The sequence below is a fragment of the Hippocampus zosterae genome, chromosome 9, assembly GCF_025434085.1.
Source record: "Hippocampus zosterae strain Florida chromosome 9, ASM2543408v3, whole genome shotgun sequence".
In the NCBI taxonomy this organism is placed as follows: domain Eukaryota; kingdom Metazoa; phylum Chordata; class Actinopteri; order Syngnathiformes; family Syngnathidae; genus Hippocampus; species Hippocampus zosterae.
The window spans coordinates 16,825,499-16,839,357 of NC_067459.1; the positions used below are offsets into that span (position 1 = coordinate 16,825,499).

A 13,859-nucleotide genomic window follows, 5' to 3' on the forward strand; every position below is an offset into this window, starting at 1 on the left:
GCCGGTGCCAGTCATCTGTGCCTCGACTATGAGCAGTGTAAAAGCAGGGTGAAACTGCATAAGAATATGCTCGTTTGCAAATCAGCTCCCAAGCAATTGCGTGTACACCGTTCTTACAAGAGTTTTCTCGAAAAGCAGTTTCTCTATTCAAGGTCATGGCTGAATAGAGGACGAAAGCTGGGCAACACCATGATCTGTGCCAGTCAATCACCGAGTGATGATAAAGAACACATGAGTGAGAATTGATCCCACGCCAGCTGTATAAAACTCAGCTACGGTATTTGGACCATTATGCTACCAATGGCTAAGCACCATGATATGGTCATACATGTTCAAAACTTGAGCGACACTGTGCCGATACACTACAGTACACAAGAAGTGCAAAATCCTGCAACAAGGCACTTCAAAACATGGAGAACATTTTATTTTGGTGTAAAATTGTGATAGTTCCCACAAGCTAAAAGGAAGAAAAAAGTTTGGGTGTATTATAAAATCTTTTTAAAAAATGAGCTCATTCTCTGCCATTGAAAGCTATAAATACCAAATATGCATTGTAACTGTGAGAGTTGGCAGATTAAAAAAAAAAAACTGTTAAAAGATGTGGACGGTGACTTGAGACGCGAGAATCTTCTTTAACCCTTTCAGGGACAGCTGTTACTACAGTGGACAGTTTATCATGTTATCAGGTTACAGGGTGCGTGAAAGGGTTAAAATTCACAAATCTGAAGATGATCATGTTAGCGTCCAACAGCTACTGGACTCATCCTGCGTCTTTCAGCTGCTGCCGCAATGACGAAGCGTGTGATCTCTTCTAACCAACTGTGTGGGAATGCGTTTGAACCGCGCCTATGTTCTTTGGTTTCAGCCTGTCTGACTCAATTTGTCCAGTGAAATAATCCTGGAGTTGCATAACCTTGACCCTCCTGCCCAACACGACGTCAAGCGGTGGAAAATCCCAGAGATCAAGAAAGGGATCAGACATAAAGGAGGGCAGTAAGAACAATGCAAAGATGGGATAAAATAGAACAGGTTGTGGGTGGGACGCCGCTGGGCTGGCTGGCGGAAGAGGACATCGGGACCTTGTTTCGGAGAATACAGGGCTCGCGCTGAGAACGCTGAGGCGGCAGACGCAGGCCTTGCCAGTAATCGAGTGAGCTTTACACTGTGAAAAGTCATTTCAGCACATGTCCAGTTGGTTTGTGCTGTCGGGAAGAGGAAGGAAGCGTGTGAAGAGAAAAGCTGTGATATGAGATAATACAAAATGGCAGACGAAACAATGGAAGCGTTCAAATCTCTATTCTGCCGTATCCTCAATTTTAGAAGGAAGGTCTTGCCCCCAAAAAGTCATCAAGGTCTTGGAACTGGGACATCGCATCCCTGTTAGCGTGAGGTGAACCATTTAATAAAGACGGGAGGGGGGTGGGGGGTGGAAAAGTTTTAACAGAGCAAACCATAACATTCCCCCTGGGTCATTTGAGACAAATTGAAGAAGCAACCTACAGAGACTTTTCGAAGGACTTGGGAATGAAAAAAAAAAAAGAATTAGAGCCCGAGCCAAACCTTAAGAGGATACGTTTGCTCTTAATAAGAACAAGTTTAAATATAGCAAGATGGGGGAGGGAGTGCAGAGTTGGCAATCACTTCTCACCACAAACAACCGCCTGTATTTCCCAACAACTGCTGACAAAAACATCTTAAAATGCCCTTTGTGAGCAAATATGCACCAGTGGATCACAACTACAGACTTGTTGCTCATGAGACAAAGGGTTTCCCCGGGTATAAATAAAGTCACGTTGCATCGACTATAACAGTCAAGGCTATATTGATCCCATATCTGAAGGATTAAGGTTAGCAGCCGCCATGCCCTTCATGGCCTCCACGCCTCAACACTCCTCCGTTCACACCTCTGAGTCACCTATACGACACGTGCCGTATGTATTGGTGTGAAAGCTGCAGTGAGGACACTGCAAGGGTGACCTGAGAGATGTTCAAGGTCCTCCCATAATCCACTGCCACCCTAGAATATGAAGACGCACGTTCATTTGCAATCTGAATTCATGCTGATGCAGAGCGTTTCTGCTCAATGATTGTTTTTGTTTTCCAGATTTTTTTTTTCTTCTCGCACCGTGCGGGATTTATTGTGAACAAGAGTCCCTCATCCTCATCCAGAGAGGCACACATATTGGAAAACACAGGCCATGGCCACAGATTCCAAATCTAATAGAGCACAGATTTGCTCCATTGTTCTCAGTTCATAGAGCAGTCTGATACTTGCGATGATACAATATCGCAGTGATCCGATTAGAACAATTTGGCTCCAGGCATTGCCGCTCCCTTACAGGAGGACACCACCATAAGAACAACAAGGGAAGGTCGAAAAACAAATCCGTCTCACTCAAACTGTCGTACAAGCTGATAATGTTCCACTCCAGTCCTATAGATGGCAGTCATAAGTTGGGTGCCACCTGCCACACACAGCAAGCGTTTTACTTCACATGTGGGAACCGAGAGGTCAAAATGTGTGCACACGACAGTTCTACACGGCAGTCATCGAATCAATCCTGTGTTCTTCCATCACGGTTTGGTTTGGGGCCGCCACAAAAAAGGACAAAATCCGACTTCAACGGACAGTTAGGACGGCGGAAAAAATCGTTGGCACCGCCCTACCCACTCTTGAGGACTTGCACACTGGAAGAATCAAGACAAGGGCACGGAAACTCCTCCTGGATCCACCGCACCATGCCCACCACCTTTTCCAGCCACTCCCCTCAGGCAGACGCTACAGATCCATGCGCACCAAATCCAGTAGACAGTTAAACAGCTTCTTCCCTCCATTAATTCCTTAAACAGTCACTGATGTAGTCTCTCTTCTTGTACTACAAAATGGTACTACAAAACTACTGGTTACTCTAAAATGGTTCAATGATTTTGTTGTTTACGATGATACTAGTGCAGCGTGTTATACCGGAGACAAATTCCTTGTGTGTTCTACATACTTGGCCAATAAAGATGATTCTGATTCTGATGTGAGCCCACCAATTTCAGAATGTCTACTACTTGTAGCTCCATCGCCCACAGAAAACTACCCTTACTCCGTCGTTCGTCAGATAGCCTATCACTACCCGACAAAGGCAACACTAAACTCACAGGCACACTAAGCTCGGAAAATGCGTGTGTGGTTATGTGTGGCATGCGCGAGTAGGGCTTTCTCAGCCATTTATCTCTTGCGGCAAGCGCAAAGTCAGCAAGATTTTTAGTCAACCGGGAACCCCTGCGAGCACCACCTCAAAGGGTGAAAGGAAGCCAAGGCAAAGGGTCATCGACACTGCTGACGTCCCGAATGGGAACATTCGGCTTACATAAGCTTCAGCGAAACCGATCTAATGCCGGTACATTTTCAGCTGCGCAGGACCAAGTCAACTCGGCTGGTGTTTCCTTGGATCCACGAATGAGACATGATGAGGTTTCTATAAAGGAAGACGGAAATGATCGCTTGGAAATGTTCCACCTGATGTTTTGGTGATTAAGTCAAACGAAGCCACTTCAAATGTTTTATATCACAGATGCTTGTTTAATTGATAAAATAAAAAAACAAAAGCACCTAATTTTTTGAACTCTTTGTTTTTCTGACTTTTATGTTGTTCTAGCACTTTGTATGCAGCTGTTGCGTTTGAAGTATTCTAGAAATAAAGTTGATAGTACACTATAAACATATGAAGATAAGTTAGCTGCTTACTATAGCAAAACAACAACGTGAAATTAGCCACTGTGCCGCATTTTACTGTGTATTGTGCAAGTACCAGTACATATACAGTATCTAGAGGAGGAATCCATTCAGTTCTCAATGCTGCATGAAATATACGATAAATATATTTATTGGTAAATAGTCCCGAGGTGTGAGTGTGAGCGCAGTTGGTTGTTCGTCTCTGTGTGCCCTGCGATTGTCTGGCAACCGGTTCAGGGTGTCCGCCGTCGACTGCCTGAGGACGGCTGGGATAGGCTCCAGCAACCCCCCACGACCCTTGTGAAGATAAAGCGCATCGGATGGATGGATGGAAAACATTGGGCGCTCTTATCTTTTTATTTACCTAGTTACTTATTTTTTGATGATACATCTGACCCATTTACAAAAATATGCTGAGAAACAATGATGATACAATTCATGTTATTGATACACACTTCTGAATCAATTTGTCAGTTAAGAGTGTGTTAGATAAGAGAAGACTCGATTGATTCCAGAGCGGGATCCCAAGTGTTATAGCAAAACAATGTGAAGGAGCAAACAGCGATCGCGCTATCGCTCGTGGGTGTACGACCCCTCATCTTGTAAACGTGACCACACGGAGGCAAGTGTTCTCATGCCATCACACCGGCCGTACTGGCATGTAAACACACCCGACGTCACCCTCCTTAGATGATGTGCACGGGGCACAGCTGACTGGACCGGAATACTTGTGTTTTCCGTTGTGGAACAGCAGGTACAAAAGGAGCACTCCAATCTCCTTGGAAGTCAACGGTCAGTCAGCGTTAATTCCCAGGCTATAATAAGAACCACAAGATGCACCGGTCAATGACATTCTCAGCCTAATAAAGAAGGCCTAGTACTTTGAGTCCTGCTTTGGATCACATTACGCTGGGGTCTATCAGCAACTGGACTGAGGCGAGACATGACGCATGGTCATACGAGGGGCAATGAGACAACCGTGTAGAGTTCCAATTACAAACCTGGAAGAAAAGCTATTGATTTACTACATACTGTAATCACTCTAGACAAACATCGTCAAAGATTAAACCTCCACGTTTGCTTGTTTAGTGGATCTTTGGGGCGATCTGCTGGAAAAAAAAATACAATTATCCCAAGTTCAAAAAATATGCTTTTAAGCAAGAGAATTACACACCAACACATCCTTTATTTCTGCTGCAAGGGTTGATATTGACTTCTTTGCCCCCATTTCATGGTCTGTTACATAATGGAATGTAGCTAGAGGCCTGGAGATCACAGAAAGAGCAAGTCCTGTCTTTCAATATATTCCCACTTTCGTCTTCATTGTAGACCACATCCTCTATCTGTAGCAACCTGTGTGTTCCTTGACTGCCACCATGCAGTGTGCGGCTGCCCAAAATAGGAAAGCGGATATTTTGAAAGATGGGGCATGTTCTCATTCAGTCAATTCATTGTCATGAACCCAGCAACATACGCATGTCTCGTTAAATGTTTCACCACGAGCTTCACGTGTCATCCACATGTACATTTGAAATTGTAAATATGGTTTGGTATTGTTGTAAAACGAATTACACCACATTTTTCTGACTATAAGTCACACCAGGCAAAAAGAATGCATCATGAAGAAGAGTATTTTGGGGGGGGGAATATTGAATTTATTTAATATTTACATTTTTTAAAAATTTGTTTTATAAAAATCCAATACCAAGAACAGTAGCGCTTGGACACCTGAAATCTCCGTTCACTAATAGTCATTGCATTCGCAAATGTATTAGGAGTACATGCTGGAGTAACACCCACTTCTCATTCCCAAACTGTTTTTTTTTTTAATTGATTACCTTAACGAGAATCCCACGTCGCAGTGGCGTCAGTGGTACAATACTGGCCAATTATTATTACTCCTCTTGGTGCTGCAAATTCTTTTGTGGCATAAAGCAGTTGTATTCTTAAATTGCAATATGTCACACATTCGTTGCCTTGACAACGACTACCGGTACTTCTATTTATGCTTCAGTTTCTTTTGCCGGTTGACAATTAGGGAAGAGGCATTTTAGGGGCCAGTCTGGGCATGTGCAATTTAGCTCCTTGCCACATCACTTGAAGGAACTTTTTCCATCCGTCTAGCGATCAAATGGCAGTGACGGCATGACCCTCTTCGGCCTGCGTTTGTGAACCAGGTTGGAATAGATTCTGCCGACTGTTTCGATTGTAACCACCTGGCCCCCAAAAGGTAGAATAGAAAAGCGACTACACAGGGCGGAACAAAACTGTTTGGGGGCGCAGCCGGTATAATTGAAAAGAAGCTTCAAAGGTCAGTCTTGGTACCAAAGCAGAGATCCTTTTTGAGACAGAAAACCGAGATTGTCTCATCATAACAGTGATCTCTCTGAGTAAAACTGAAGAGTTAGCCTTATTCCTCTTCCTCCTCTTTTTTGCCTTCATTCCAAGATTCACGTGACATGTTGGGGGCCAGTGAGGAAGTGGGCCGGTGAGAGGAAATAAGTGAGAGAGCAGGCCTCAAAAGCAGCACGTGCCACAAGCATCATAATCTCAAGTTTACATTCGGTCACACTTGCTTCTGAATAGAGGAAGTCGGTTCGGGAGTGCCTGGCTAAATACAGGAAGTGCGAATATCATACGTGTGCGCACTGCAAAACAAACAGCTTACCCTCTGCTCTGTCGCTTGCTGACATACAAACTTAGCCTCAGAGCGGGGGGAAACAGCTGACAGAAAGACAAAGACAATGTGTCTTTTGCATAGCAAAGCTTCAACGAGAGAAAAGAACAGGTGCTATGAATGACATCAAATGTAGGCTGCCATCCAAAGATGCCGCAATGGAAAATTGTGGCAGTGAGAAATGATCGCCAATTGGCAGTGTAGCGTGATTATTTATCTGTCACAGATGAACAAATGACATATACTGTTACATTGTGTACATGGTGTGGCATCACATTCCATCAATTGCTCCAATGTCTAATCTGTGTCCAGGGTGTCCCCGTTGAGATGAAGCCCCTGGCTTCGCATGGTGCGTTGGCCACAACACGAGGTAAACCCGCACAATCCAATGAGATATATACTATACCTGTCTCATAAATTCTACAAAGCACAAAGATCACTCTGCTTGCAGTTCAGTGTCATTGCACACTACAATCACATTCATAAACATGAATAAATGGATACCGAAAAGAATCTCTGACAGTGTCACCTATCAACTAAGCAAGTATGTTATATTTTTGGCCGTCATCCTCAAACGTAAAGGGGCACCCATTAATATGACTTAGTTGCTTAAAATGCATTATCATTCAAAATGAATTGGGCTTGAGAGTCAGCGGTCCCCAACCTTTTCTTGCCCCACGGACCGGTTTAATATCAGGCAGTATTTTCAAGGACCGGCCTTTCAAGTGTGACGGATAAATAAATACAGTAAAATATGACCTGCATGGGGCGGCCCGGTAGTCCAGTGGTTAGCACGTCGGCTTCACAGTGCAGAGGTACTGGGTTCGATTCCAGCTCCGGCCTCCCTGTGTGGAGTTTGCATGTTCTCCCCGGGCCTGCGTGGGTTTTCTCCGGGTGCTCCGGTTTCCTCCCACATTCCAAAAACATGCGTGGCAGGCTGATTGAACACTCTGAATTGTTCCTAGGTGTGAGTGTGAGTGCGAATGGTTGTTCGTTTCTGTGTGCCCTGCGATTGGCTGGCAACCGATTCAGGGTGTCCCCCGCCTACTGCCCGAAGACAGCTGGGATAGGCTCCTGCACCCCCGCGACCCTAGTGAGGATCAAGCGGCTCGGAAGATGAATGAATGAATGAATGACCTGCATGAAAACTGTGGTATTTTATAAACAATAATACACACAAATCATGACACGAGGAACGTCCTATCGGGCCGCAACACTCTCTGGTCGCTATGGTAATGTTTAAACGTGCCTTCAAAATAAGATACACCGCAAACACAAAGTGCACGAAAAATACGACTCACCACCGCTGCATATTACGCAGAGTGGGCTTGGTGCTCGGAAATCTCCCGTCGAGATAAATCCGTATTTTAAGTAGGACTCCGGGTATTGTCGATTAAATGTCACCTTTTTCTTGAAAGTCGTCGGCTCCTCTTCTGTCTCCTGGCTGGGCCTTTCCCCCTTCCCCTTTACTCATTTTGCTATCTCCCGCGTTTCATTTTAGCGGTAACCTATCACGTGACCAAGAACCGCACCTTAACTTGCATGAAGAGTGACACATCGCAGGCGGCTATAACGGAATCCTTTAATTTTTCCAAATAAAACATCTTTCAGATTACGAAATAAAACTGAAGTAATACAAGTTATTTATTCTTTGTGCGGCCCAGTACCAAATGACCCACGGACCGGTACTGGTCCGCAGCCTGGGGGTTGGGTACCTCAGCCGAAAAGAGAAGTCATGATTTGGGATGATGCCAGACATTCTGTGATGATTGGCTTGCAATAACAAACCACAGTCATAGTCTTATCTCCTGTATATAAACTCAAAGTGATAAACTTCCTAAAACCGAATCCTTTTTTTTTTTCAATTGCCACGCCCACTTTTTCATCTGTATTGAATGTGTGAGCAGATTTTCGGTCACCGTTGAAATAAGCTATAAACAACAACACAGGCCCAAGTTATAAAATTATCATCTAGTACATCCTTTCCCATCAAGTACTGATACTAAGTAACTGTTCTCTTGATACATGTTTTAATCAACACCTTGTTGGGGCAACTCGACAAACAGAAACATAAAATAAACTCCTCACGTGTCATGTTCAAGGTGCAGTAGGTTCAATCTGTCTTGAGAAAGATGTGTATAAATAAACTAAGGAGTGGCGACTTGGCAGAAATTCATGAAGAAAAAAGAAGACAGACCAGCCGGAGGCAAAGGTGAAGACATAAAAGATACTTTATAGAACATCGTATAGCTTTACGTGCGACAGGTGGTGATAAGAGTAAAGACAAGGCCACTCACGCAGACAGAGAATTCAAGAAGTTTGACCACTGTGCTTCCCGATGTAAAACATTTACACTAGTACCGAACAATAGTAAGATCATTTTTGATTGAAACTGTCCACTAATGTTGAACACCCCTGAGACAGTACCGTATATGCAGTACCAGCAATACCTCCTCCGAGGTTGTACATTGCATGACTCAGGGAAGGACTCCAATTGCCCCACGGGAATAAATAAAGTTTTCAGAATCTGAATTCTGGGTGTGCAGTTTGCTTTGTTGTGCAGAGAGCAAGAAAAGACCCACGCAAGATCACTGCTTACCTCACGGGACCAAGCTCAACCAGCATCGTGGAATTATAACTTTTTTTTTCCTTGGCTTTTTGTAACCAGTCACTAGGAAAAAGGAGGTACATTGAAAGTGAAATTAGTAAAGTGGATTCACATGTGTAGACAAGGTGGAAAGGTTTCCAGTTTTACTATTGACACTGGTAAATGTACTTGCACACTTTTATGATTTTTCGAGTAAGAATGAAAAAGTCACGAATGACCGTTTCACTTTACTTTTAACAGCCCCTGTCAAGTGAAATCAGTTAGGTTTGTTTCTAAATATATTCTACATGTTTGAAGATAATTGCTGAAACCATGCAGAAACTGAGCACAACTGAATTGTGGAGATATTGTCTGGTTCAGGACCAAACCGAACAATGTTTTGGATTCCAAAAAAATAAAATATGCAGGCTCAGACGAAGTGCGATAAAAATATTTATTCCAGAAAAACCGCACCGAAAAAGTACAAACTGAAATCGCTGTTCACAAGGAGCCAGGAAAAAGCAAGGTAAAATACAACACCAACAATACACAAATTAAATATCAAAAAGTCAAATAATGCTAGACCAATGACCAAGATCAAATGACGGAATAATGAAAATACTTACAAAAGGTCTATGACAAAACAAGCATGACTGTGAAAAGTATCGAAAGGTCTAGAGTGCAACACTTGAAGCACAACATCAAGCACGGTCAATAGTCCGACAATGACCAGGCAGCAGGACAGTCCTTAAATACACAGCAAAGCTTGATGGGGAAACGCGGCACAGGTGCGCCTGCTGGAGGGAACCGCCCTTTACTTATGTTATGCCTGGCAAGTATCAACATATAGAGAGCGACACAGGTGCAAAATCTCGGCGCAGTGTCTGAAAGAAGATACTTAAGGTTCATGATGTGCATTGTTGGCATGTGATGCAAAGCTGTTATATAACCACAAGATAGGGCTTATGGATGCCAAATTATAAGCATACCTTTCCATGGCACATATTTTACATTTGAAAGAACTGACGGCACCAAACATAAAGGTCACAAAAAGACAGGTATATAAATACATATTGAAATACTGATGATGTTGTCTCAATTTACTCATATTTTGATTAGCAAGTGCAAAAACTGGCCTGTTTAGTGGAACACAAACCTGATGTAAATGCAAGAATCCATGACTTCTGTTGTATGAATGGCAACAGGTGGAGGATCCACTAGTTAATTGTACTCACTGCCATCTAGTGGAAGTGCATTTAATTGTCTACCTGTCACAATTGGTCACTGACATACAGTCCAACATCGTTACAAAGTACCTCAAGGGACATAACGGATCTGTACGTTATAACGGTAGTTCGTTGTTACCATTTCCAGTAAAATGGCCGCCGACTAAGATGTACAGTGTAATACAGTATGAACATTTATAGACGTAACATAGATGTCATATAGATGAACATGTAATACAGTATAAACATGTCAATTACGTTTAATTTTGTTGCCATTACGAATGATTGTCAAAATCGTCAACGTTGCCAATTCGTAGTCTCGGCTGAGCGTCGTCTGGGAGACTCCCTTTAGAAAGTGCGAGCCAATTCACAGACAGCGAGATTTGCTTCCCTTTACCTGGTATTTTTTCAGACCATGTGCTCAGAACCGTGCGGTGCCTTCGGAAGTACAACAATGTACAAGTCGATCAGTAGTGTTGCTCAGCAATGATGCAATTCCCGCGCTGTACATTTTGTTCATTAGCAAGGTCGCAGCGGCTTTAACACTGTCTCATCTTTTTAACTAATGTTGATCAAGCATCAGGAGCAACTGGGGATTCGGTATCTTAATCAATGACACTTTTTTGAATTTATAGTTTGGAAGCGAGATTTTTCTCATGTAAAATAGGTGCATTGGTTGAACAGAGGTTGGGAAACATTGAATGACAAGAATGCTTCCATGACGCCATTGGTTAACACAAAATCCTTGACGGTAGTAACGTGTGTCAATTGCTGCTTACACTCCTCGAGAAAATTAACTTATATTTGTGTTTTGGATTTCTGATCTTTATTCTTTATATTAAACTTGCATGAACGTAAACATGCTGCCCCAACTTGAACTGCCTGTTTACAAACTCAAGAGGAGACTCTTCACTGGTTTATTGGACAAGGTCGCCCCCTGGAGATGACTATTGACGATTTGGGCACCAATGGTATTTTTCTTTTGCACACGTCTATTGAAAACGACGGACTATTTATGTATAGAAGAAACTACTTTATGTATATTCATGTATAGAAGAAACAACTTAATAGCATAAAACTAAAAGAATACAGTTATCCATGCATTAATTTTAGAAAATAAATTTGTTGTGCGTGTGATATTCCTACGTAAGTACATTAATTAGTCCTGGAATTAACACGTTTTAAATTTTACAAATGATGCTGTCGATTTCTGTTTCGGTAGAACAACCAATAAAAGATACTTTTCAGTTCCCTATGCCGAAACCCGGGATCGAACCAGGGACCTTTAGATCTTCAGTCTAACGCTCTCCCAACTGAGCTATTTCGGCATGCGTGAAATCGTTACAATACATCATTTAAACTATTTTAAACGGTGAGCTCTACCTCCAAAACAGCCCCAATTTAGAGAAAACGTAGCATAAAGGAAGACCAATTGCCTTACCTTGGCCGTAGGTCGTCATTTTTTGCTTTTCTCCACCACTTCAGGTTTGTTGCGTCGTGGGTTTCTGCCACTGGGTCAAGGTGACGTTCTAATGTTTGAACACAGGGAGACGCTAGAGCAGCACATTCAGCCATAACGGCGTGAAAGTCCTGCTGTGCAATGTGTAATGTAATCGCATCGAACGTTGTCTGCAGTGCAGCAAACGAGAGAGAGAGAGACAGAAAGAGAGAGAGATGTTATAATCTATCGACCCTCTTGTGTAGCTAAATAAGATCTTATTAGAAACAGCTTCAGTCTGTTGTAACTAAACTACAAAAACGATCCGAAACTATGTGAAATTGTTAATTCTTTTGACAGTGCAAATAGAAACTAGGTCTTGTCATCTTTTTCTGTGAATTGTACGTTGACAAAATTCTACGATATAATTTGTCGAAATGAGTCCCCTATTGGATAAAATGTCCACAACAGATGGGCCATTTAATGGAGGCAGAGCTTGGCTTAAATTTGCTGTTAGTTTTGAGCATCCACCATGAAAAAGGGCGGTTGAGGGCCTGCTCATTGTTGCTTTCATTTGGAGGACAACAATCCCTTATCACAGGGTTATGTTCCAGAATCCCCACAATTGAAAATATCAGTGAATTAGTGACCATTATTTGACATTATAATACAGATTATCACATTATAAAGCTTTATGCATAATACCAATACAAAATACAGATGTGAGCTGCAGCTATTATTTTTGTTCGCTCAGGGTCACCATCCAAACATTCTGATCTTTAACATGTGTGACTTTGCTTATTGAATGACGGTGAAGTCAGTGAATGAAAATTCTGAATTGACTGTTATTGGCAAGCTGTCGAGTGGCTTAATCATTCCGCATGTTTGAGTGTCTCTGAGAGTCAATTGTGTCCTGTAGCTAGTGTAGGTATGCCCTTATTATGTGTAATTTGTTACTGGCTGTGCTCCCCCTTGAGTGCCACTTGTGGAAGGATTACAATTTGTTGTAACTGTAGCATTCTTAGGCCATACTAAATCAGCTAACAGCAGACGTGCTCCTTTGCTCAAGTGTCAAACGATCCCAAACTTCTGACATTCTCTGATTTTTAGTCGAGCTTATTCCTGTTAGATTGAAGTACTGAAAAAATGTAGTAGAAAAAATGAAATGAAAAATGAAATCCACAATATGAAAAACGTTATTCACAGTTTAAAAATACGCGATACCGTGACACCACAGAGAAATCACAATATGGCCACCATGGAATCCAGTTCCCCTTTTGGAGCAGCCTGTTTTCATGTCAAAAACATGTGCTATCTGTTTTTATTATGAGGTAATTCTCACTTCAGTGGTAACCGGGGGACTCAGAACATGACCAATAATTGTTCTGGACGATTCGCAAGTGTTTAACAAACAACATTGTTATAAGGTAGCTAGGGTATGTGACATTATAGTACAGTGGACTGAGTGCAATGACTAAACTGCAGCAATGCAGTGCTTGTCCCTTTATTTGTCATATAATGTTCTGATGTCATCTTGCACAGGAGCCTCTCTCTCTCTCTCTCTCTCTCTCTCTCTCTCTCAACCTTGCTCGCCTGTGTTTTTTTCTGTTCCTCTTTCATCGCTCAAGGTGACTTTCCTTCCTTCCAAGACACTGCAGCTGTTCCCTACTTTGTTTTGAAAGGCCCAAATTTGGATAAGAGATGAGAGAGACGCCAGAACGGTGCGCCAGGGAAGCAGGAGGAGACGCACGAGGGGAAAGTGGGGATGAGAAGAAGGGCATGGATGGTGTGATCCCGGCAAATCAACGAACAGACAAAAGCTCACAGAGAGATTTGTTTCGTTTGGTACGGCGGAAGGAAAAAAAAAGTCAACATAAAGAAGTGCATCTCAGCTTTACAAGCTCAACTACTAGTGAGGGTTCGTGACAGTCGTTAAATACCACAAGTATCTGGGACGGATATTCTAAATTTAGGGATCAAATACATCTGGAGAGCAAAGACACTGACAGGGTGGGACAGCTAAGGTCGAGGGACTCACCCCCCACTAGGATGAATCCAAGTGACCCACTGTTGTTTTCCCAAGAAATTGTACAGTCACAAAAGCTCTTCTTGAAAACAAAACACGTAAACACAAGAGTATCACTTGGGTTACACCAGAAATGTGCATTAATTATACTCATTCATTTGAGATTGTTGTATTTGTATTT

General features: G+C 42.6%; 2 long non-coding RNA genes and 1 other non-coding gene across 3 annotated transcripts in view; 1 reads left to right on the forward strand and 2 right to left on the reverse strand.

Moving 5' to 3' along the window:
- The window catches only part of LOC127608162 (uncharacterized), a 20,794-nt gene extending 18,266 nt beyond the window's left edge, over positions 1 to 2,528 (forward strand). The window contains exon 3 of the long non-coding RNA XR_007964195.1: positions 866 to 2,528. This is a non-coding gene — a long non-coding RNA (uncharacterized LOC127608162). The remainder of the gene's footprint in view (positions 1 to 865) is intronic.
- The window catches only part of LOC127608163 (uncharacterized), a 17,472-nt gene extending 4,089 nt beyond the window's left edge, over positions 1 to 13,383 (reverse strand). The window contains exons 1-2 of the long non-coding RNA XR_007964196.1: positions 11,656 to 13,383; positions 9,001 to 9,072 (exon numbers count right to left, since the gene is read on the reverse strand). This is a non-coding gene — a long non-coding RNA (uncharacterized LOC127608163). The remainder of the gene's footprint in view (positions 1 to 9,000; positions 9,073 to 11,655) is intronic.
- On the reverse strand, positions 11,470 to 11,542 carry trnaf-gaa (transfer RNA phenylalanine (anticodon GAA)). The gene has a single exon. It is a non-coding gene; the product is annotated as a tRNA-Phe (tRNA).
- Positions 13,384 to 13,859: the final 476 nt, after the last annotated feature.